We start from the raw sequence: 22,798 nt of genomic DNA on the forward strand, positions 1-22,798 counted from the left end.
TGTTCCATTTACTCCGTTAACTCTATGATAAAACTAGAAATGATAGAAGTTTGAACCAATTTCCGGTTCAAACGTTGATCGTCACAGAACAAAAAGATAAGAGATAGCAAAAAGCAATTTATTGGATCCGATTCTGCTCTCGAAGAACAAGTACAATTTCTTCGTTAACTATCTACTCAAACAGAACATTCTAAAAATTAACAATTTCCGGTTTCAAGTTGATCGCCACAGAACAAAACAATACAGTATGTTAATGTACGCTATAGCGAAAAACGGAATTTTGGCGTCGATTTAGTGCCTGGAGAAAAGACACCAGGTCTACCTATATCTCCCTACTAGAACTACACATAGTAGAAATTTACTACTTCCAATAGCTTCCCTATTGATTACCATAGAACAAAAATACCAAGAAATAGCGAGAAGCGAGAGCAAATGATATGTCTCCGACTTTTTTCCTCTATTGAAGCAGGAAATTGTAGAACGCTACTGAATATTAATCTTTATATAACAAACACGATAAGTGATGGCAAGAATTACTTTTTGATATAGTTTCAATGTTTTAGGAATAAGTTCTATCTTTGCCCTTATTTCTGCATCACAACTGGAAGTTATAAAGCTACTACAACTAGTTTCAACATTGAGTTCCCATAGTTTGGGAGTCTATCGTACTTTCACAATGTGAAACAAAACTCACTTATTAAAGATTTAAACTTGATTTAGGATTTAAAATTTAGATTTCTGGGCTCTCAGTATGTAAGGCCATTGGGCCCGTCACGTACATGAGGGATGACGTCCGTCGGCGAGCACACTCGGCGGAAAGGGAAGGAAGAAAGGACTGGGAAAGGAAGGAAGCGGCCTGGGACCTGAAAAAGCGTTTTACACTTTTCCGACCGAGTGCCCCCACCGGGAATCGAACCCGGGACCGCTCACACCGAAGGTGAGAGCGTTAGCGACTACGCTACGCGTGGACACTGACTTAAACTTGAGTTCGTCTCTTCGAACTGCCACTTTGTGTGTCGAAGATGAACCATAGGTTGTGTCGTCGCATCGCTGATATTCGACACAACCGCGACGCCACAGACTCTAAATCTTACTTCATGTGTCGCGGAAACATGATACTTTGTTAGTCAGCCTCTCCTGATGTATTTTATTATGGAGTGTTATTTTTCATATTTTCGTACAGTATACATATTAAATACACATAACATATAAAAAATAACGAAATGTTATAAAATTACGTATTGCCCGGGGGATCACAGTTCGTAAATGTGTAGAATGTATTTGGGAATATCTGGTCATTTGTGCTATTTTTTTAAAGTCTAACTTGAAATAGTAAAATAAAGCGATGTAGTTTTATGTTGCAATTTACACCAAACAGTTCATTGGCTTGTATCGAATTTTCGAAAATGTAAGAAAGAACAAAATGGCAACATTCAGTATAATTACCGATACGATTCTTCTCTTTCGATGACATATCCATGAATCCACTACGGAATGCACAACGCACTTTTCCACATGCTTTCTTCTTTTCAATTCTGTTACTATAGGAATCACTGTTGGAGTTTCGTACATTAGGTTGTGTCTAAGTTTCTGCAATGAAAGCGTTTGTATCGAAAGCTTCTATTGAGCTCATCTTTCAGAAGAGTATCTAGTTAGTAAAAAGACAAATTGTGGCGCATCTTCGACACATGAAGTCCCATAGTGTGCGAAGGTCTTAGCTTGTGTCAGATGGCGGGTCCCCAGGACAAACCTGCCACAGTGTCATCCTTGTCGCATAGTGTGCGAAAGTAACGCGCAACATCCATTGTAACAAATGGGAATTCATTACCCTGCGACAAGCCTGCCACAGAAAAAGAAATTTGTGGCGCGTCTTTGACACACGAAGTATCATAGTGTGTGAAGGGCCTTCATGTAACCCAGTTTTAAGAAAAGGGATTGAGATATTAACACGCAGCTAAAGAATAGCATAAAAATATATGACACAGAGAAAAAAGCAATATGCTACTTTTAGTTCATACATTTTCCTAATGTTGCATATATTGTATTTACGATAATCTCCAACATTCAAGCACTTTACGAGACAGAATGAATACAAGCACAAATAAGGGAATTAAATAAATTAAGTAAAGTCGAAAGTGGGAATTGAAGAAAAATTATATCAGAATTTCCATCCCCCTACGAATTCTATTGGATTTTCATCTGCAACTGGAAAATCCATATCGCAGACACCCCGTACTGTCAAATATACATTATATGTTTCCCCCGAATGTGTTTTTTTAAATTCTTTCTTTACGTTTTGATATAATTTAATTTTTTTTAAGGTTGCTAATTTTTGAAAAGTATAAAACAACCATGTTACTTAAAAATTTTATAAATTACAAGTATTCGAATAATTTCTGCAGGAATTACTGAAGTGTTCTAAAACGAAAAGTAAAGGTAAAGCATGTCTAATTAATTGTTACAATTTGTACAATTTTAAAATATGAAACTATTGTGCAAGAGCGTATTTTAAAATAACTAAATACCATGTAATGTAAAAAAAATAGCTGGTGGCAAGGTAAAAGTAATATTGTAAAGTGAATATTAATAAAGATTAAATGTGATGTACCTAGTACTTTGTGTGCTGTAAATGTACAGCATACATTAAAGATGTAGTTACATTCAAACTGCGGTAGTTCGAAAATTAATTTAAGGGAATCAACGCGTTACGTGCTCGTTCCAAGTAACTTTTCAGTGATAATTATCCTGATGGATATGCAACCCAATTAACTTGTACGATGCGGGTACAATAGTAGTCTTTCGTTCTAAGTCAAGCGAAAGCAAGAGGAGTTAATTGGAAGGAACCAGTGTTCAACATAGGAAGAAGTTTGGTAAGCGAAATCAAAATCTTGTTCTACACTTATGTGCCTGATATACCATACAGTATGAATCTCTCTCTCTCTCTCTCTTTATCTATCTATTTTTCTCTGTCTGTCTACATAGCATATGTGATTATTTCTTATTAACAAAAATATATCAATAAAAATATTTCAGATTTTCAGTATATGAACACAAAACTCAGATACCAAATATTGCTTATTTTCAGTATTAGAATTAAATTTCAATCTTATTCTTGAATCAAGCATTTTTAGATGTAAATTCGTCGGAAAAATGTGAATAATAATGTTTCAGAAACATAGTTGTTCACCAGTAACTATACGAAAAAAGGATCAACTGAAAGTTGCTGTAAAACTTGGAACAATCTTTGTTCTATTAACTTGCCAAACTGACTTGGTTTAAACGATTGGTAGTTGTTGTACGACGCAGACTCAATATAACGGTAGTGGAAAATGGCCTCATCACTTGCAACATACATCGAATAGATAATGATAGCTGCAAGCAGAAGCCCTATCTTAAGTCAGATTTGGACTGTGTCAAGTTTCGTGTTACTTATACATAAATTTATCTTAATATGTTAAATTATTTTCCTTCATTCACCAGCAATTTTTAAAGATAAATTATTATTATTTTAACAGTAATATACATTTTTCTCATTTTGAGACGTTAAATTCCACGAATATGATATCTAAGAATGAACATTATGACCCATGTAGGAACTGCAATTATTAACTTGATTGAGAAAATCAGAAATATCATTAGGAAGAATATGTGTTTAATTCATTTGAATAGACATACCATATTCTACCTAGGTATGTCTCTAACCGTAAGAAATTCCGAGGTACAGTTATCTTAATATATCCCCTAATCCGTCTCTTCGTTTTTCATTTACATTTTTTTTTTAAATTTTAGAATAAAAAAATACATGATTTGCTATTTCACTCAAAAACCATGTTTCTTGTGTTGCAAAATACTTAATTTTACTGACTAGTACATTGTGAGTTGCAATTCCTATTTAGAAAACAGTATCGTACTATACAGTTAGTGAACAAAATATCGGCTTTTATACATAATTTTTGGCATTTTGTAATGTATTCAATAGGCAATCAAATTTGAAACAATCCTTTTTTGCATATGCATATCCTCCATAATATTAAACAAGCGGATTTGAAAAAATGGAGAACAAAATTCTATACCAAAACACGTATATGATAAAATGTTGCTTATTGTAATACAGAAACACGTTAATTTTTTGTTACCGCTAATACCTTGGAATGGTATAAAACCCTGCTTAGAAGATATGTAATGTTGCTTATAGAAATAAAGGGGCTAAATAACAATTCCTCGTAATTAATGGCAAACGTCCTAGTGAATCCTAGTGAATTCCCAATAGTGAACAGTCATTTGAATAAATGCCACTACGTGAGCTATCACTTGTCTGTCTGACTAATAAATGTCACTACCTGCGAGATCGTTGTGTATAACGAAGTCCTTGAAAAAATTAATAAAAATGTGGTATGGAGTTTGAGGTGGTCAATAAATAAATAAATAAATAAATTTGTGAAGTGTAAGTAATTAGAGCTTTTTATTAAAAACAATAATCAATGGTATACAACGAGCCGAATCCTTGGGACAATAACTAGTGTAATAATAAACAAACGGATAGCCCAGTTCCCTAGCTCAAAAAACTGGAAAATCTGGATTAATTTCAACTATGGGATCAAAAGTTTTGTACATTAAATTGTGTCAAATACCTCTCTGTCTTCGTTCGGTCAAGACAGCATCGCGTTAAACTATGTGATTTGAGTCATTAAAATCAAATTTTATTATTATTATTTGGAGTATCCAAGTTCTAATTGAATACTGGTGATTCCAGTATGATTCCAATATGATTTCCAATGGTGATTTCGATCAGTATGTTGTGGAATGAACAAGAGATCAAAAGTTTGTGTTCATTACATTTCAAGATAGAATGTGATGAATGCACCGTTATAAAAGAGCTTGGAAACATGATCAGTTGAAATTACGACAATTCAATGCATAACTAAGCTTTACATTTTACATATTAATGTAATGTGAAATATTCCTAGTGTTGCCCGCTATAATGTTTTATAGGCAAAGAGAAGAGAGACAAATTTTCTTGATAGATGGTCATAATTCTCAGTACATAATTTACGTTATTTACTTTGTACTTTTATTGTTCAATAGTTTCACACTATTATGCTTCAACATGCATTGTTATTTGTAATTTTGAACCTCTTTAACTAGCAAAATTATATTGTTCTATTAGTAATGTGAAATTAACAATTCACATTAAAAAGTGCCACGCGATAAACAATTACCTTATCGGAAGAAGACGACAGATGAGCTGGCACTTTTATGTCTTTATTAACGATGAACCAGATACATTGAAAATACTGGAATGTGACGTGTAAGAGTAATAATTGTAGGGGAAGGTCATTTTTTTTTAGGATAGTGCAGTACTAATTTACTTTTATAACAAAGAGCACATTCTACAAATTTATATATAGCATATATATATAGGTGTGTGTGTCTGTTAATCAATTATGGTGATTACTTGGCCTTCAGCTTACAAAGAAATAAGTTGAACTGTTCACTTAGGCCCAATAGTTTAATAGAATCGTACCTTCGGGTAACAACTAAGGGTTGCCAACAACATGTTCTTAGGTTTTCATGTACATATATCAACAAAGGAACTACTGGTTCTCTGAGGAGATGGAACTTAAAATTATGCTCGGAGTTGGCCGAACACGCGATACATCAGCGCTGTTAAAGAAGTATTTAAATATTCGAAATTCGAGTAATAATTATTCGAATCATTATTCAAATATTCGTTATTCGAGTATCCGTTATTCCAACAATTATTCAAATAATTTTTATTCGAATAATTATCCAAATATTCCTTATTCGAGTAGTTTTTTCAATTATTTGTTATTCGAATATTTTCTCTTGTTATTCGAATATTCGAATCTTCGTTTCCAAGATTTAAGCAATTATGCGAATAATGGATAATTATTTGAATAACTAATTCAATTCGAATAAAGAATATTTGAAGAATTTAATGTATTCTAATGTTAAGAGCATGATGACGCATGTTCAGGCCATTGCAGTCATGCAGATGGGTTGATTTCCTTTTTCCTCTGTTAGATTGAACCCAACGGAAAACTGTGTCCCAATAACACACCATCCTTCGTTTTGGAGATAAATTTGACTCCTGTGTCACGTCACTATCGCCCTCAACTACTAGCTCTTCGATTACATCTTATTGAATTTTAAAGACAAAATTCCTAACTGAAGAAAAATATTGTAGCTCTTTAGTTATGACGTGTAGGTAACTTAAATGTTCAAGACATTTTATGAAAGCGATATGAATAGACGATACGAATAAATCGTCTACGGAAAGTTTACTATTTAGTCTAGTAATATCTTACGGTAGATAGCATAAATTGAATGTTTTTCTTCGTTTTATACATACGTTGATGTTCAGCCCTTTTGGGACATTCAGAAAGATAAACTTCTGGGCAGTTAGTTTTCAAGAATAGTTTTTATGGGAGTTTATCCGTTAAACTTTTTTCTGAACACATATGTTTTCAAACTTTAAGAAGAAACATTGATAGCTCATGAGCTCTTGACTTCTCATCGTTTCAAATACCAATGTTTTCTTTTTTCTTCTTTTACAATTTAACCTCTTTTTATGTTTACCATCTTTCTGTCTATGTAAGGCTCCAAGGATCGCACGAAGAGCTTTTCAGATGTCAAAGCGAAGAAGCAACTTTGCAGCACACTCTTTCTTACATACACGTTTTCTGTCTCTGGAGATAAAACAACGGGCATGAAAAGCATTATCTGAGGAGTGTGAAGGCTTGTTTTAAAACATGAATGTATGTTTATGTTATGCACAAAGGATTTACACCATATTTTTCAGAGATCTTTAAACAAGCCTGTTCTAAAACATTAATTCAAATTTTGCTTGCATACTTATTTATTATGAATCCATAAAGAATAACGTGTTCTCACAAGGAACGGAGATGGACGTTTCATCCGGCATAGACAAAGGAATAAGTCCCTGGGGCCTATCAACCCTGTTACTATAAAGAAAATCGTAAACTCGCAGTGAAATAGCTATTGCATCAACACTGTTCATTGGAAAGTCATGGCTTATAGTTCATTCTCTTCAGTATGAAACAAGCTTTTCAAAGGTGCTATGTATCGGGACCCATGACGTAACTGAACGGGAAAAATTGGGAGAATGTCGGGAAAATTTCCTCCAGAAATACCTCCCATCAACTTTGGATCTTTTGGAGTAAGCCTGAGTAAATATAGTATAAAAGATAAGAAATATGTGTATCAAGTTTTGTATTGATAGACGGAATAAATATGAGGGAAAAGCTTAAATACCAATACACACTCCCCCCCCCCAACCTATTTTGTCTATTAATACAAAACTTTGTCCACACATTTCTTATCCCGTATTGTATTTTTCGAGATATATTTGGATTGCGTGCTTTTACCCAGGGCTACTCCAGAGGGGTCCAAAGTTCATGAAAGGGATTTCTGGAGAGAAGTTTCCCGACATTCTCCCAACTTTCCCTGTTCAGTTACGTCATGGACTCCAATACAAAGCACCTCTGGAAAGCTTGTTTCATGCTGAAGACAATAAACTATAAACCATGACTTTCCAATGAACAGTGTTGATGCAATGGCTATTTCACTGCGTGTCTACTATTTTCTTCATATTAACAGGGTTAATGGGCCCCAGGGACTTACACCGATGTCCATGGCACCTATTTTTTGTGCATGAACATGTTTATCGTAAGGACTAGGTTTGATTCGGATGTCCGGATGATAAGTTCATGTCCGTTCCTTGTCAGTTAATTCAAAGCAATATGTATTTGTTGTCGAACCTTCAGCTTTGAACAGCTTCCTACCTTGGTGTTATTTTAAGATTAATAACGATGTGTTCTGGTATATGGGTTTCTTCTTATATAATTGAAATTAGCCTAATCACGCACCCACCTAAGGGCAATTAAGTAGTCATAATATTACTAGTGTTAATATTTCGCAATATTCAAATTGTTTACGATCATGGACTATTTTGTTTCACTAAGATTAAAAGATGGTCTTTGAAATATTAGCTACTTATAGTCGCTGTCGTACCGCCAATTAAAAATTCTTGCAAAACTCACTGATAGAGAACTTATCTGTAGTCCAAGTGGTTTCGAGATCGGTCACAGACTTTCGTGTTTCTTATAAACAACAATCAGTGGCGTCTTTTGAGGGAAGTCACATCGGTAAAATTTATCACTATAAACTAAGAGAAGAAAAGTTACCGAATGTATTAATTCTTGTATACAGGTTCCTGAAGCTGTATGAGGCTCTTTTCTTCAGTTTGTAGTGATAAATGTAAAAAATTACCGTTGTGTCTTCCCTCAAGAGCCGCCACTGCCAACAATAGTCTCTCTGGTTTTTTAAGGTTCTATCACTGGGTCATTCCATTATTTCTTCCTCCGTATAGAGAAGAGAGAACACTCACACTCTAATGTAACGTAAGTAATGCACTCTTATAGCAAGTAATACATGTTTTTTTTTCTTTATATCTAGAAGCCTTGACTCACTAGAACTTAAAATTTAAATTTTTAGTTTTTAAAAAAATGTATATTATGATTTTCAAAGGTAAAGTAATAATAACAAGAAAAAGGCAAACAGCACTGATGTCAGTTGCGTAACGAAGACAGAGCTGTTGTACATTTACATACAACGCTTTTTGTACTGGTAAATAAATTGATGATAAAGTAATGATAATGTTTAGAAGCCCAAACTTAGTTCAGTAAGGGAGTAAATTTCTATACAATTTGATATGTTCCCATGAAGGTTTGCTGTGATGTCAAACATCGTATCCGTGGGGTTTCTCGGAGATTATCATATTCGCATCCCCCCAATTATTTATCATCCTTCGTTTTTAGCCCAACAGTGTAAACGTGGGACGGACGTAAAATTAGAAATCTAATTTTATTTAGCACAATCGCCAAAATAAGCTTTCCGGACATTGATCCCCAACTAAATCGCATTTTCGAAAACTGTAAGTCTACCCCATTCCACAATCCAATCCATTTATGTACACTATCACAAAAATCATCAGGTTTTCGAAATGAAATTTAATGAATTGAATCGTTTTTACCAAAAGTCCAAATCTCTAATTAATTGTATCATAATACTTGAAAACAGTAATTCTACCTTATTTCATAAGGTGCTTTAGATATTTACAAATTTATAACTTTTTCAATTAAACTACCTCTCGCACCAGAATATGGTAGATTCGCCTCGTTGTATGCAAATTGTCAGTTTACTAGATTTTTTGCTGGGAAATTATCGAGAGAGTAAATTATTTGATTTCTTGATCAGTTAACGTAAATAAATTAACAAATGAAGGATGGGTCTATTTGACCAATTGCTAATTTTTACGGGGAATTACAATGACATTTCTTATCCAAATTCCTTTCTAGCTTTGTGATTTTATACATTGTACTATAGTTAACTTCTGCTCACTTTTAAATTCATTTCGGGGTTTTAGAATGAATACAAATTTTAATAACACATACAAAGTCAGTTATGGCTCATTTGGATCAAGAAAAAACGAAGATGTATCACTGTTTCTGAATTTTTAAAACAATTAACATGGACAAGATACAAATCTAGTATATAACCAACAACGAGAACAATAATGTTAGTATATAACAATAATTAGAAATACCTAGGAGACGAGACGAAAGAGAATTTTCCTAAGGAGGTAGAGATCGGAGGGGATCTAAATGGCGACCAAAAAGCTAACTATAAGAGAGCTGTGCTTGCATCTTTTATTATTTTAATTTTAAACAATTTTTACTTTAGAACAATTTTAGTTTGATACAATTATAAAAAAAAATTGAGCACACTTTAACTGTGTTTGACGCAGCTTATCTCCTTAAATACAGAATAAATTGTAAAACACAAGTCTACTTACAACCGGCATATTAGACGGACCATTTTATAAAACTAATTTTAAATCATAACAATCTTTAGCGATAGAGTCGACTTATAATAATTATTATTCCTCGCAAGAAGACGAAAGCAGAATCGAGACAGATATCTTCCAATATAAATAGATTCATTCCGAGAGAAGACATTCTGTTCTGTTGTCTTAGAGACAATCCTAACTATGGCCACTGGCGTAGTTAGCTTTATAAATCCGGGGGGTCGGATGAATCAAAATCAAAATCAAAAAAGACTACTTCCCTCGTAAAGTTACCAGAATTGTCACCAGGGGGCAATAGCTACTCTACTATCGCGGAACGTATGTACACAAATAACCACAACAAACAATACCTGAAAATAATACTCTTCAAACGCAATAGGCAAGATCAAAAAATGTGTAGCCAAATGGTAACGAAAATTTGTTAAGGGTTAAATACACTTACCTAGAATCTGGGGTGACGCGTCCCCCCGACTTCCCGGCTAACGACGCCCATGGTAAGACGATATACTGTATATAACTATAGTAGCAATTAACTTTTCACCTTGACCACTTAGGTGAGCACAGTAGATCTCCAGAATACCTTGTCAAAATTACCTATTACATCATACATAACAGTACCAAATACTGCAAACAGATCTTTTGAGTGATCTGAAGGAAATTATTTGTTTACACAACCAGATTCTATAAAATATTTTCCATAAACTATAAATATACTCAAGTCAATGTCTACTGCAAAATTCATCGAATTAGTTTTATAGTAATTTCTGGTTATATTGCGAAATTTGTGTCTTTGGTAGTATGTCATGAAACTGTTCCAAAGTTTTGTGCAGTTATATAGCTGAACTTCAGAAGTGATGATTCTGGTAAGTGAAGGTGTATGACTATCTGACTAAGAAACATGAAAAACGAATAAATATATTGAGTTCTTCAGAAGAAAGTGGTAAGACCAGTATTCTTCGGGTAAACCAAAAGTCGATTCTGCCTAAAGTACCGGAGAATGTACCTATGTCAAAGCGCAGCGGATGGAACCAAATCCAAATACCAGATAGACATTCATCGCGTAACGTTTTACTTATTACACACGACCACTCTCTGTGCAATTCAATATATAACTGATAATGCATTCACTGCACTTCGATTGATTATAAATGACGAATTATTGCCAGTTCTCAATTGCTATACATAAAATAAAAAATACATAGAAAGAGAAATTGGGCAGTGTCTAAATCTGAGTTTCTACTTGAACACATTGATGTATATTAAAGATGCTATGAGTCTACTGCATCTGGAAAGTTGTTAGTCAGCTAAATGAGGAATTTTGACATTTGAATAACGTTGAGGCACAAAACAATAGAAATTATGAAAAATAAGATCAGAAAGAAGCAATGATTTTTTAGGTGTGACTCGGGGGGAAATCCTCTCGGGGCAAATCACCGATCGTAATCAATAAGGGTTACCTGTATTTTCACAATACTACTTTCAACCTCTATGTAGTGAAATTCCCGGGGAAAATAGTCTGAAATTATCACAGGAGAAAACAATTAGTCCAAACAATGACTAATTTACACTCGTGTCTTCAAGAGGAGTTTTTTTTTTTTTTTTTTTTAGGAGATTCTGAATTGTTACAATCCTGTAAAAGTGTATCCAATGATGAATTATTATATTCAACAAAGTGCATCAGATACTGGCAGATGCAGAGACTAGGCATTATTTAAATGGCTTACTTCACATAGGATAATATATCTGGAAATCAACCTCTTCCTAAATAGTCTTGCGACTTACGGAAACGTAAGAAGCGGTTATACATGTAAGTACTCTATTTGAGCAAAAACCAGACAATGATAAGTTTGCCTGTTTATACTATAATATATTAACTCTAGCACGCCTAAATGATTGCATTTTGTATTGGAAAGTTACAGGTGAACACACCAGCAGAATGCGATCCATGTTGGACTTAGCAGATGAAGTTATGAATGAAAGATCAGATGATAAACTTATGAAATATCCAACTAATAATAAAAAGTAAGAGGTTTAGTTGAAATGATTATCTTTCTAGATTATAGCAAAATACAGTAACAAATCATTATTAATTTTCAATTAATGTAAAATATTTTTCTTTCGAAACTGTTTAATGTAATTTCTTGCACGTTGAAGACAATTGCCGCAGCTTCAATATTATGAGCAAATAATAGTAAAATCCAAATAATATGGACATAATAATATGTATTTTTTCTATTTAGAGAAAATATCTGAAATAGAAAAGAAATGTGCTATTTTGAAAGTAAAAATCTATTTTATGCACGAAAACACTGAAAAGTTTCGAATTATTTATTTTCTTTCTCCTGAAAGAAAAGTGTTCTGCAGCCAAGTATTATGAGCATATAATAACAAATGTTAAAGTAAATAAACCAACAATTGGTAACTAAATTAGTAAATGAGTACTGCTATGCTAGTTTCAAAATAAAATCAGTTTATGTTAAGAAACATGATAATTATCTATCCCTCCTTTCTTGTCAATCTTGTTCTTCATTTTCTTCTTCTTCTTCTTCTTCTTCTGTATTACTAACCAAGCAAATCTTTAAACATAAGCAATCACGATGTGAAAATTGATAATGAATCAAAGAACAGAATGGGCCAAAATGACCTACTACCGGTATTCCAGTTAGACATAGATTGCCGTCCTTCTACTGTTTAGTTTTCTGTAGATCATCTAACCAAGTTTTTCTCAAGTCCTGAAGTCTTGCTGGGTCGCTGTTTCACACCATAAACAGTGAATTTAATTCGTTTTCATTAAAATTTTACATATCTTTGTTGTAAGTTTTCCGAAGTAAAGACCTATCCATTTCGTATTTTCATATTCAAAATCGTACGTTAGATCTGTCTCATTACATGAAAAGCGTTAACTCGTCTTCAAATGATTTTTTTCTTTCTACAGGCAGCATTAAAGCCATGAGAATATCCCATGGAAACGAGCTGTTACGGGTCAAAGTAAAACGTAAAGAAATTGAAAATTACATCATTTAAGTATCCGGGAAGTATTTTGGCGAAGTACGCTTACTGCACCAAAGAGATACGGTCAAGAATTTCCTTACCCAAAGAGGCATTCAACAAGAAAAGGACACTCTTAACTAGCAAACTTAACATTAACCTAAGAAAGAAGCTGGTCAAGTACTATTTATCGAGTATTGAACTGTCTGTTTCAGAGACTTGGACATTACGGAAGTTAGAGAAGAAATATTTGGAGAGTTTCGAATGTGGTGTTGGAGGAAGATGGAGAAGATAAAATAGACGAAGAGAGTAAAATGAAGATATTTAAAATGGGTAGGAAAAAAAAGAGGATGCTTTAAGCCAGCATTCTTCCTAGGAAGTCCAATTGGATTGGGTATATCTTCCTCAAATTTATCTTATCAACAGACACTCCTAATGATTTTTCCCCAAAACAACACCTAATTGAATTACGTTTTCTCTTCTTGAATGAGATTTTGCCAGATTTCTTTTAAATCGTCAGCGTAAGTTTGTTAACAAAATTGAGGTTATCCCGAAACGAGTTTTTCAGCAAACGCCCCTAAGTTAGTTCTTTCAAACATATGTCTTCCCAAATCACTTTCTTGTTCCATAAAATTGATTTTGAGATAATAATAATAATATTTTTTCAAAACCTTTTTCACGGTTAACATTCATTATTCGAAATGCATTTCTACAGACATCCTAAATAAAAACTTTTCTTCAAGTTTGACCTATCTAAATTATTTTCTTGCACTCTAGAGCACATTTCCATTAAACTTCATTAAAATAGTTTGGGTTTCGTTCGAATTAAAGTTCACAACCAAATGTCAAATGAACAATTGTTCGCTTTAGTTTATGGGATAAATTGACACAATTAAATTATAACTTGCGAAGTACGAAGTGACTGTCTCTGTTTATCAAACAGGCAAATGGAATTACAGAAGAATGAACTTTAACTTATTCACAGAATGTGTCAATCAATACTCTTGTTTCCATTTTTTAATATTTATGATTTTGAATAGATACAAAACACTTCCTAGAATATCCATATCACAACTGCTTCATTTAATTCATTATCATTTAAAAAAGAACGAGTGAAACTTTTCAATGGGATATGATTGCAACTAGTTATGATAATTCTAAAGATGTTTTATGAAATTTCCTTCTTCGTTATTGTCACTACTTTGTTATATGTTACTACATCGTAGCTACATCTTCGTTATATGTTACTACATCTCACTTGCTCTTTTTCAATGTCTTTATAGCATGAAATTTTACTTTTTCTGATGCATGAGTTTAAACTAGAAGTTCATAACTTGTTTCAACTACAAATCGTTGAGTGACGTGCAATACCATATTATACCTTACTTTACTTTAATTCTTAATTTTTTTTCTACAGACTACGAACTTCTAAACTACCTCTTACTTAAGTCAACATAAAAGTTATGACAGCAACATTCTAATGTTCTAAAACAAGGTGAGATTTTATCAAACTATGATGTTTTCGGATTTAGAGTTCAACGTGGTCAAATGACACATGTTCAAAAGAAGATGAGCACACTTCGATTCGTAACGTCACTATTTATTTATTTATTTGCTTACTTTAATATTAAATATCTTATTTCATTCACTGATAACTTTGTTTGACGATGTTTATCTCTCAGTTTTCTAGTTGAAATTTATATATTTTTTTTCCTTTCGCATTATAATTTTATGAAACTTTTATTGTTTTATCCTCTTTCAAGTTACGTTATCTCAAAGCTTCAAAGGGTCTTGCATGGAACATTCTAAATCGTGATACATACTGTAAAATTTTCTCTGTTCTATAGGGTAGAGCAAAATATGGTACACGGAAGATTGGACTTTCCTTTCACCTTTTTATTACAAAAGATCCTCTTGAATACAAGTATTTTACAATAAACAAAGTTTCCTTTAATATGTAAGTAAATAAGTGAAAGGAATCCAATGACCAGCCGTCTTAGAGCTTTGTTGGTTAGGTCAATGACGGTGCGTCTTAGAGAGGGAATGAACTCAATGCTCACAACGTTGGTTATGTGATTTAATTCTCTAGTGGTGTGATTGACCCATATTTTGAAATATTTTACCAGGGGTAGTGATATTTTGAAATGTTGTTATCTTTATTGAAATTATATGACACTCATCACCAAGCTACTCTAAAAACTAGACTTAGCGTATGATTCCACATCCCAGACAAATATTCAGTATCTATACGATCAACTACCTGTCCTAACAGCTGTTTGTGTAGCCGCTCCGCTCGTGGTTGTTATATGTGCTATTAAGGTAAGTTGTGTATGTTTCTCAAGCACCTCATGTGACATGTTCGGGAAGTCCAACATGTGTCATATGGGGATACTGCCACCTAACATCATTGTCTTCTTGTGTACCAACATAGGATCAAATCTGTGAATTTCTAATAGGTATTTATAAATGGGATATCGCTATTTACAATCTAGATTAATTTACAGAATTAATCTGTAGATAAGGAACAATGTGCATTTTTTCTTTATTATGGACTCTTGGGTTTTACTTTCTAAAATCACTGTTTCGAATGTGAAAAATATTTTTAAAAATTCTTATTGTTTGGCAAATCATTTCCGATTTTATCTAAAGAATTTTTGTACTATTGTTCCTTTATTGTTTCATTCGCTTATCAAATCTTTTACAATTGAATTCCATTAATGACTGCTTATACAGGGTGATCAAAAAGTCATGTGGCCAATGGAAATAGTACAAAATATACTGAAACTGGCTACCATTTACTGCTTCACACACATCACTCTTCTGAACAGGCTCTGGGGCGTTGAATGCGAAATGTCCACAGTTCGTTGAATGTTCATTGTCTGTAGTTATTTTAAAGTATGTGGATAGTGGCTTATAAATTATGCGCCCTGGTAACACCGAGTCCAAATACTCCGTGGCCACATGATTGGTGGGGAGGTTTTAGTGTCCTGATGAAACAATATCCTTTCCTTCTCCTAATCAGTCAGAGTAGCAAAAACTTGTCTGATTATCTGAAGACAGCGATCACTATTGATTGTTGTGCTGTGGAAGTGAATGCCAATTTTCTTTGGAGATGTATTACATCATAAACCGAACTTTTGATATGATTAGGGAGACTCACGCAATCCATGAGGATTGTCAGTCAACTATAAATGCGAGATTCGTTGTTCACATACCTGCCAAGGTAAAATCAAGCCTTATTTGACCAATACCAGTCATCTAGCTCCTCTTATTAGGTGTTACATATTACATTAGACATTGACAACATGCTTGAGGGAATCACCTGGTATTAAACAGCTCTGATTTTGTACGAAAATATTTGTAACGATTTCCTCACAGCAGTAAGTGCTATAGCATAAGACATATTCTGATTAGACAATCTGCGCAAGGACTTCTGTGGATTTCTTCAATGCTGCATTGATATCCAGCAACTTGTCCTGGGTAACAACCCTCAGTTTTTCACTTCGGAGGGTATCCGACACACTTCCAGTTTTCATGAATTTATAGTGTGGTTGATTTATTCAAAGATGACTTCCCGACATGTGACCAAGCATAGTGTTTTCTGGTATTTTTGTAGCTCAAACTCATAATGTACTCTTCCAGAATAAAAATTCTTTGCTCCAGTGTGTGCACCTTGCTTGCTGTGAAATTGTACTGTAAGTACTTTGCCTCAACTATAACCAGCTATCACCACAAACAAAAAATATATAAAATATTTACCCCATAGGATAACTTTTTGATCAACTATATTACTTGACATTTTACTTTTACAGCTTACTTCGTAGCATTTTGAAATACAAATATGCCTATCATAAATACAATAGTATGAAGGGTGATGATATAAAATATGTCTTCTATTTAGACGTAAGTAAAATTTAGTTAATATAATACACGAACAGTTTACGTGTTAAGTAATAGTCTTTGACTGTAGTCTTTTTATGATTAAATTACTATTATTTTAATTGCAGTGGAAATATAAACTTAAATAACAGAAAATAAATATAAAATTAGGTTCTCCCAAAATTAGGTACTAACACGAGGTAGCTATGATTATATTGGTGAAACCCCTTTATACACATTTCATGGAAATTTATATTTACTGTGTATTTTTTCTTTCAGCATCCCATAAGTATCAGTTCATATTCAAATAAAATATTTTCTCATTTAATATAGATATTACATGTTCTTGTAATGTGTATGTAATAATCAGGTAAACTATTTGTTTTATAGGTTTTGTTCTAGCATAATTATTTTATGAAATAAGAGAATAAATAGAAGCAAGAACATTTTGAATTTTGTTTGAGAGTGAATCTGGTTTTATGTTTCATAGTTAAGCCATTTAGGCTAAGGGATAAGGATATTTCAAGAAAGTGGGTGATAATGAACTAGCTGGTAGAGTGATGATGTACAAAAAAACGGAACAAAATCGAATAAACTCTTGGATACAATATTGTCCACCAATGGCGGCGATTGGACGTTAAAAGTGGGGGGGCAAGACTTGATGGAAGGTTGTATAACTAATAGGATACTATCTCTTTTTTTTGTTAAAATACCGTATATCGTATTTCATATTTTATTAAGTAAATTGACAGACCAACGCAAATAGGTACTAGCCCTTTGTACTCTTAAACAGATATTTGATTCCTTGCTCATGAACATCTTAAAATACAAAGCGTCTGATTAATATATTGAATCCTTGTAAGAAGTGAAAGTATGCTGGAATTCTTGTGTTGCAATAGGTTAATTTTGGGGTTATTTTCCGTGGTAATTAAAACGCAATTTCTGCAGCTTTCTTAACTCCACGGGAGGAATACTATCACGTACTCACGCAACGGCGAATATTATATGGCACCATTTTTTTCTATAAACCAGTAATACATACAAAAACTTTAATTTCCAAATGAAACTATATACATAAATGGGCTACATGAAAATTGGGGGGGCAACTGCCCCCCTTTGCCCCGCCTAATCGCCGCCCATGTTGTCCACTATAAACACACTTGTCCCGAGAGTGCATCAGAGACCCCTTGCACTAGAGGTAAGTGTTTTACTGATGAGCTACCGCTCTCTCCCTTGATTTTTTTTTGTGTGTGTGTGTGTGTGGTGTGTGTGTGTGTGTGTGTGTGATGTGTGTGTGTGTGTATGTGTGCGTGTGTGCGTATCAAGTAACTTCGCAAAAATGAATTGTCTTTTCAAAACTTACCTCTACCCATCTGCAGCATATTAAAATACTTTCCGGGTGATTTTAATGGGCTATCAATTATACATATAAAAACTCAGCTAGCATTTGCCAATATAAACTACAACAAAATAAAATAGTCTTTTCGTTTGAAAGGAACTTAGGAAAGATGTTTTACTTAAGTTTTCTTTTTCGATAATGCATTTGCTGCGGATAATGTATAACAGGAAATGGAAGGCTATGTTCATATTTTATCTTGATTTTAAGTGAAAGAAGAAAAAACAGGGTCTTCCTCCAGAAAAACAAGATCACGCATCGCAGGAGAGGACGTAAGAGGGAGAATAGTGTTGTAACTGAGTTGCAGTGAGACACAAGTATTGATCAAATACATGAATCGAGGAACAGAGTAGTGGAAGTGCAATGCAGCTCTTTTGTGTGTGACGCTTCGCATTATGGAATGGATATAGAATTCTCAATTTGCCGCGAGGTATAAAATGCCAGACTCAGAGCCAGGCAATATCTCTTTGTTTTCTTTTCCTTTTTCCTTTATTTTTGCTTTCTTCTAGCTTATATCCACCTCTTTGTTCCTTGCTTTGGTGTATGTGTTGCTTGTGCGTGCGAACACAATCCTCGTAGACTTGGGAGTTGTAATTTGAGAGCTTCACTCCCAGACATGTTTCAACTTTTTCTCCCTACTAATGTATTATAAATGTTTCCTATAAACTGTCATAATTCGTTTAGTAAATTTAAATATAACTTCTAATTTCTTCAACTAATTTAATTTGATATAATGAGAAAACCTTTAGCTTTATCTTCCATACACGTACTCTGTAGACTAAATGAGATGAAATGAAAACTAGCCTAATATAATGAAATTAAAAATAAGTTATGCAATGTTGAGACAGAAGTATTATAAACTTGTTTCTCTGTTTTTCGAGAACATAATAATCCAAGCTATATTCCTTGTGGTCCTTAGTAAAAAATTAGAAACACCATGTCTTCTTCCTTTCTCTAGTACAATACGTACCTTTACCACGTTTCACCCTGAGTTTTATTCTAAATGAGTATGAATTAGATAATTATCATCTATCTCGTCTCCATTAGTGTAATGCTCCAATTTCTTATTATCCTAGACTCTCTTATTTCTTTTTGAGACCTCCAGATTGGGGACCACTGGATTGGAGTTTAATTTTCCTTTTCAGCGCCAAAGTTAAATAAGACGTAGAGAAAATTGAGAATCCATTTAGCGACCACGAGGAACAGGGGTTGAGATCAACATGCCACCTCAAGTACTGTAAGTTGGGTATATGAACGAAAACACCAGAGGTGCAAAAAGTGCAGCCAAGTTCGTCAGCCTCAAAAAGTGTTGAGATGAGGATGGATGAGCCAAGTTCCTTGACCACTGCATCTGAAAGGAACACTGGAACTTGGTGCGAGGTGTCTAACATATTCGAATACATTAAGATGTCTGTTCCTAGTTTCACGGCCGAGACATTTCAGTCCTAAGGCTAGTGGTGACCCCCAAATCCACCACGCTCACAAACACCACCCCTAAGGCTCGTTAACATAATTTACTTTGACACTTCGTGGAGGAATATAAGTTTTCCTTGTCTGGGTTTCGAACCACCAATCTTACTGCATTATTCTGTATATGTGCCTTAGCTCATTAGCAAAGTTAATATTCCTAAGGTTGATGGTGGTCCCAAACCCACCACGTCCACCACCACTACCTCTAAGGTTCCTTAACATCATTTTCCTTGACACCTCGCGCCAAGTTCCAGTGTCCCTTTCAGACGCAGTGGCCAAGGAACTTGGCTCATCCATCCTCATCTCAACACTTTTTGAGGCTGACGAACTTGGCTGCACTTTTTGCACCTCTGGTGTTTTTGTTCATATTTCACTTCTTTTTGTAGTTCACCATGTCAATATCGTATATTGGAATTCTCAATTGTGGCATATTGCTGGATTTAAATTTAAAATTGTACATTTTTAAAGAAATCATATGTCACATACAACATTAGTTCCCAAGGGCTCTCCCACCGGGAATCGAACCTAAGACCTGTACAAGAAAGGCGCACATGCTAGCCACTAGAACAGCGGGGAGGATTTATTCTATCAAATATCTGTCAGAGCGTTATGTCCAAACGAGATTCCAATTAATTTACCCGAACTACAAAATCACGATCGCTAACATCTCATTTTTCATTGCCTTAAATACGTATCAACCGGGCCCAAAACCCTTGATGCTGAATCCTCGCTGCTACATCACTAGACATAGCCGGTGTTTCAATATACCTAGTTGTTCTCTACCTTTTCACATTGCGAAATTACGGAGTTCATTACATGACGCACATGTTGCGCAGTTTCATATTGCCTCGTATTTAAATAGGCGTTTTCCTGGAATACAAAATCTTATCTTTTAGATAGTTGAAATAGGAAAAGAAACTTGAAATTCTGGAATTGTAAGCTTTAAGAGATGTGAGGAAGTAGGACGAGCAAAGGCGAGGGTGTGGGGGCGAACCCCCGAAGGGCAAATTCAGGAAATATGAAGAGCAAAAGGCACGAAATTTACTGTTGATGAAAAGGCTGATACGTAAGAGATTCTCACACTGTTCACAGATAGAGACACGAAGTATCAAGAACATTTTTACATAACGACTGTGGTAACTACAATATAACTCTGGTACAATATATTTACGAAATCGGTTACATTTTGTTGCTAGTCTCACATAAATTCGAACAATTGGATTTCTCGTTTCTTCGAAAACTTCATTAATTTTAAACATTCTCACCTCTACATTATCTTACTTATCAAATTAATTTCAATATCTATTTAATACCAATGACTGCAACAAAAGGAAAAATATTCACCGAAAAAAGACAAAATATTGGCTTTCCTTGTCTGGGTTTCCAACCACGAAACTTACGGCAGTATGTACGTGTCTTAGCCCACGGTTTTAAAAGTTAACTGATTCACAGAACGTGCCTCATTAACTTGCTTAACTACTTATTACTAGCTTTCACTTATTTTACTCGCACACTGAGAAAAACTGTATGTGGCGCACGTAAAAACGTTTGTTACATGTCTAAATCCTATAGTTGTTGTACTTAACGTACACTAAACGTATAACTGAAAAAGTATATTTGAGCGCACTTTCCGTATAGGTGTTCCGAATAAACGTACTTTCCACTCGAATGAAAAGACTGTATGTAGGCGGTCAGGATCTCACATACAGATGGCCGTATAACTTATAGCTGACGTACGTAATGTTAGATGTTAGATGGTAGAAGACTGTTAGATGTCAGACATCCTGCAATGACAATGTGTAACATCTAAGCGGGAAAGAGGGCAGTGCGTATGTAACATATGGATAACATATATTAAGTATAGCCAATACACCAGCGAGGAGGGCTCCAACTCGACCACTCAGACGATTGACAACATTATCACTATGCACTTGATGTGTTCAATAACGGAATCGTTCCCGATTTCTGATTGTAAGGACAGTTTTTTTTTTGCTAATGAAAAATTTCCGTAGCAAATTCCTCAAATTTCATTTTCAAGGCGTTATAGTGTACCTTTATGGAGAGTTTCGCATCTTTATCTCACCTACCTAATGACTATGGACAGTTTTTCGCCCATAAAAATTCCCATAGTACATTCCTTAAATTTGGAACCTTTATTTACACAGGTCATTACATAAGGTAGGTACCATTATACAGAGTCTCAATTCTCTATCTCATTTGGAAGCACCTAATCAATGACGAGTGAGTAAATGAACAGATCTCTGTTTGAGTAAGGACAATTTTTCGCCCATAGAAAATTCCATAGCACATTCCTTAAATTTCGGATATTTTTCATATTCAAGCCATTATAAGCTACCTTCGTGTAGACATTCACATCTTCATCTTATTGGAAAGTACCTAATGGCTACGAACAATTTTTCGTCTATAAAAAGTTCCCATAGCACATTCGTCACATTTCGGACTTTTTCCATACTCAGGTCATTATAAGATACCTTTATGCAGAGTTTCACGACTTATCTCATTGGAAATACAAAATCAATGTAATGAGCGAGTGAGTGAACCGATTTCTGCTTGACTAAGGACAGTTTTCACCCATAACATTTTCTAATATCTCTTCCTTAAATTTCTGACATTTTCCATACTCAAATCATTATAAGGTACCTTTATGCAGAGATTCATCCTTCTATCTCATTGGGAAGTACCTAATTAATGCTATGAATGAGTCAATCATTGAGTGAACCGATTTCTCCTTGGCTACGGACAGTTTTCACCCATAAAAATTTCCTTTAGTACATTACTTAAATTTCAAACCTTTTCCATACTCAAGTCATTATAAGGTACCAATATACAGACTTTTACGTCAATATTTCATAAGCAAGTACTTAATCAATGTGACGAGTGAATGAATGAACCGATATCAGCTCGGCTAAAAATAGTTTTTCACCCATAAAAAAAATCCCATTGCACATTCCTCACATTTAAGACTTTTTTCACACTCAAGTCATTATAAAGTACCTTTATGCACAGCTTCACGTCATTATCATTCGAAACTAACAAATCAATGTGATGAGTGACTGAATGGATCGTTTTCTGCTTTGCTAAGGACAGTTTTTCGCCCATGAAAAATTTCCAATAGCACATTCCTCACATTTCGG

This window comes from Thermobia domestica, chromosome 1, assembly GCF_964235325.1.
Source record: "Thermobia domestica chromosome 1, izTheDome1.hap1.1, whole genome shotgun sequence".
Lineage (NCBI taxonomy): Eukaryota > Metazoa > Arthropoda > Insecta > Zygentoma > Lepismatidae > Thermobia > Thermobia domestica.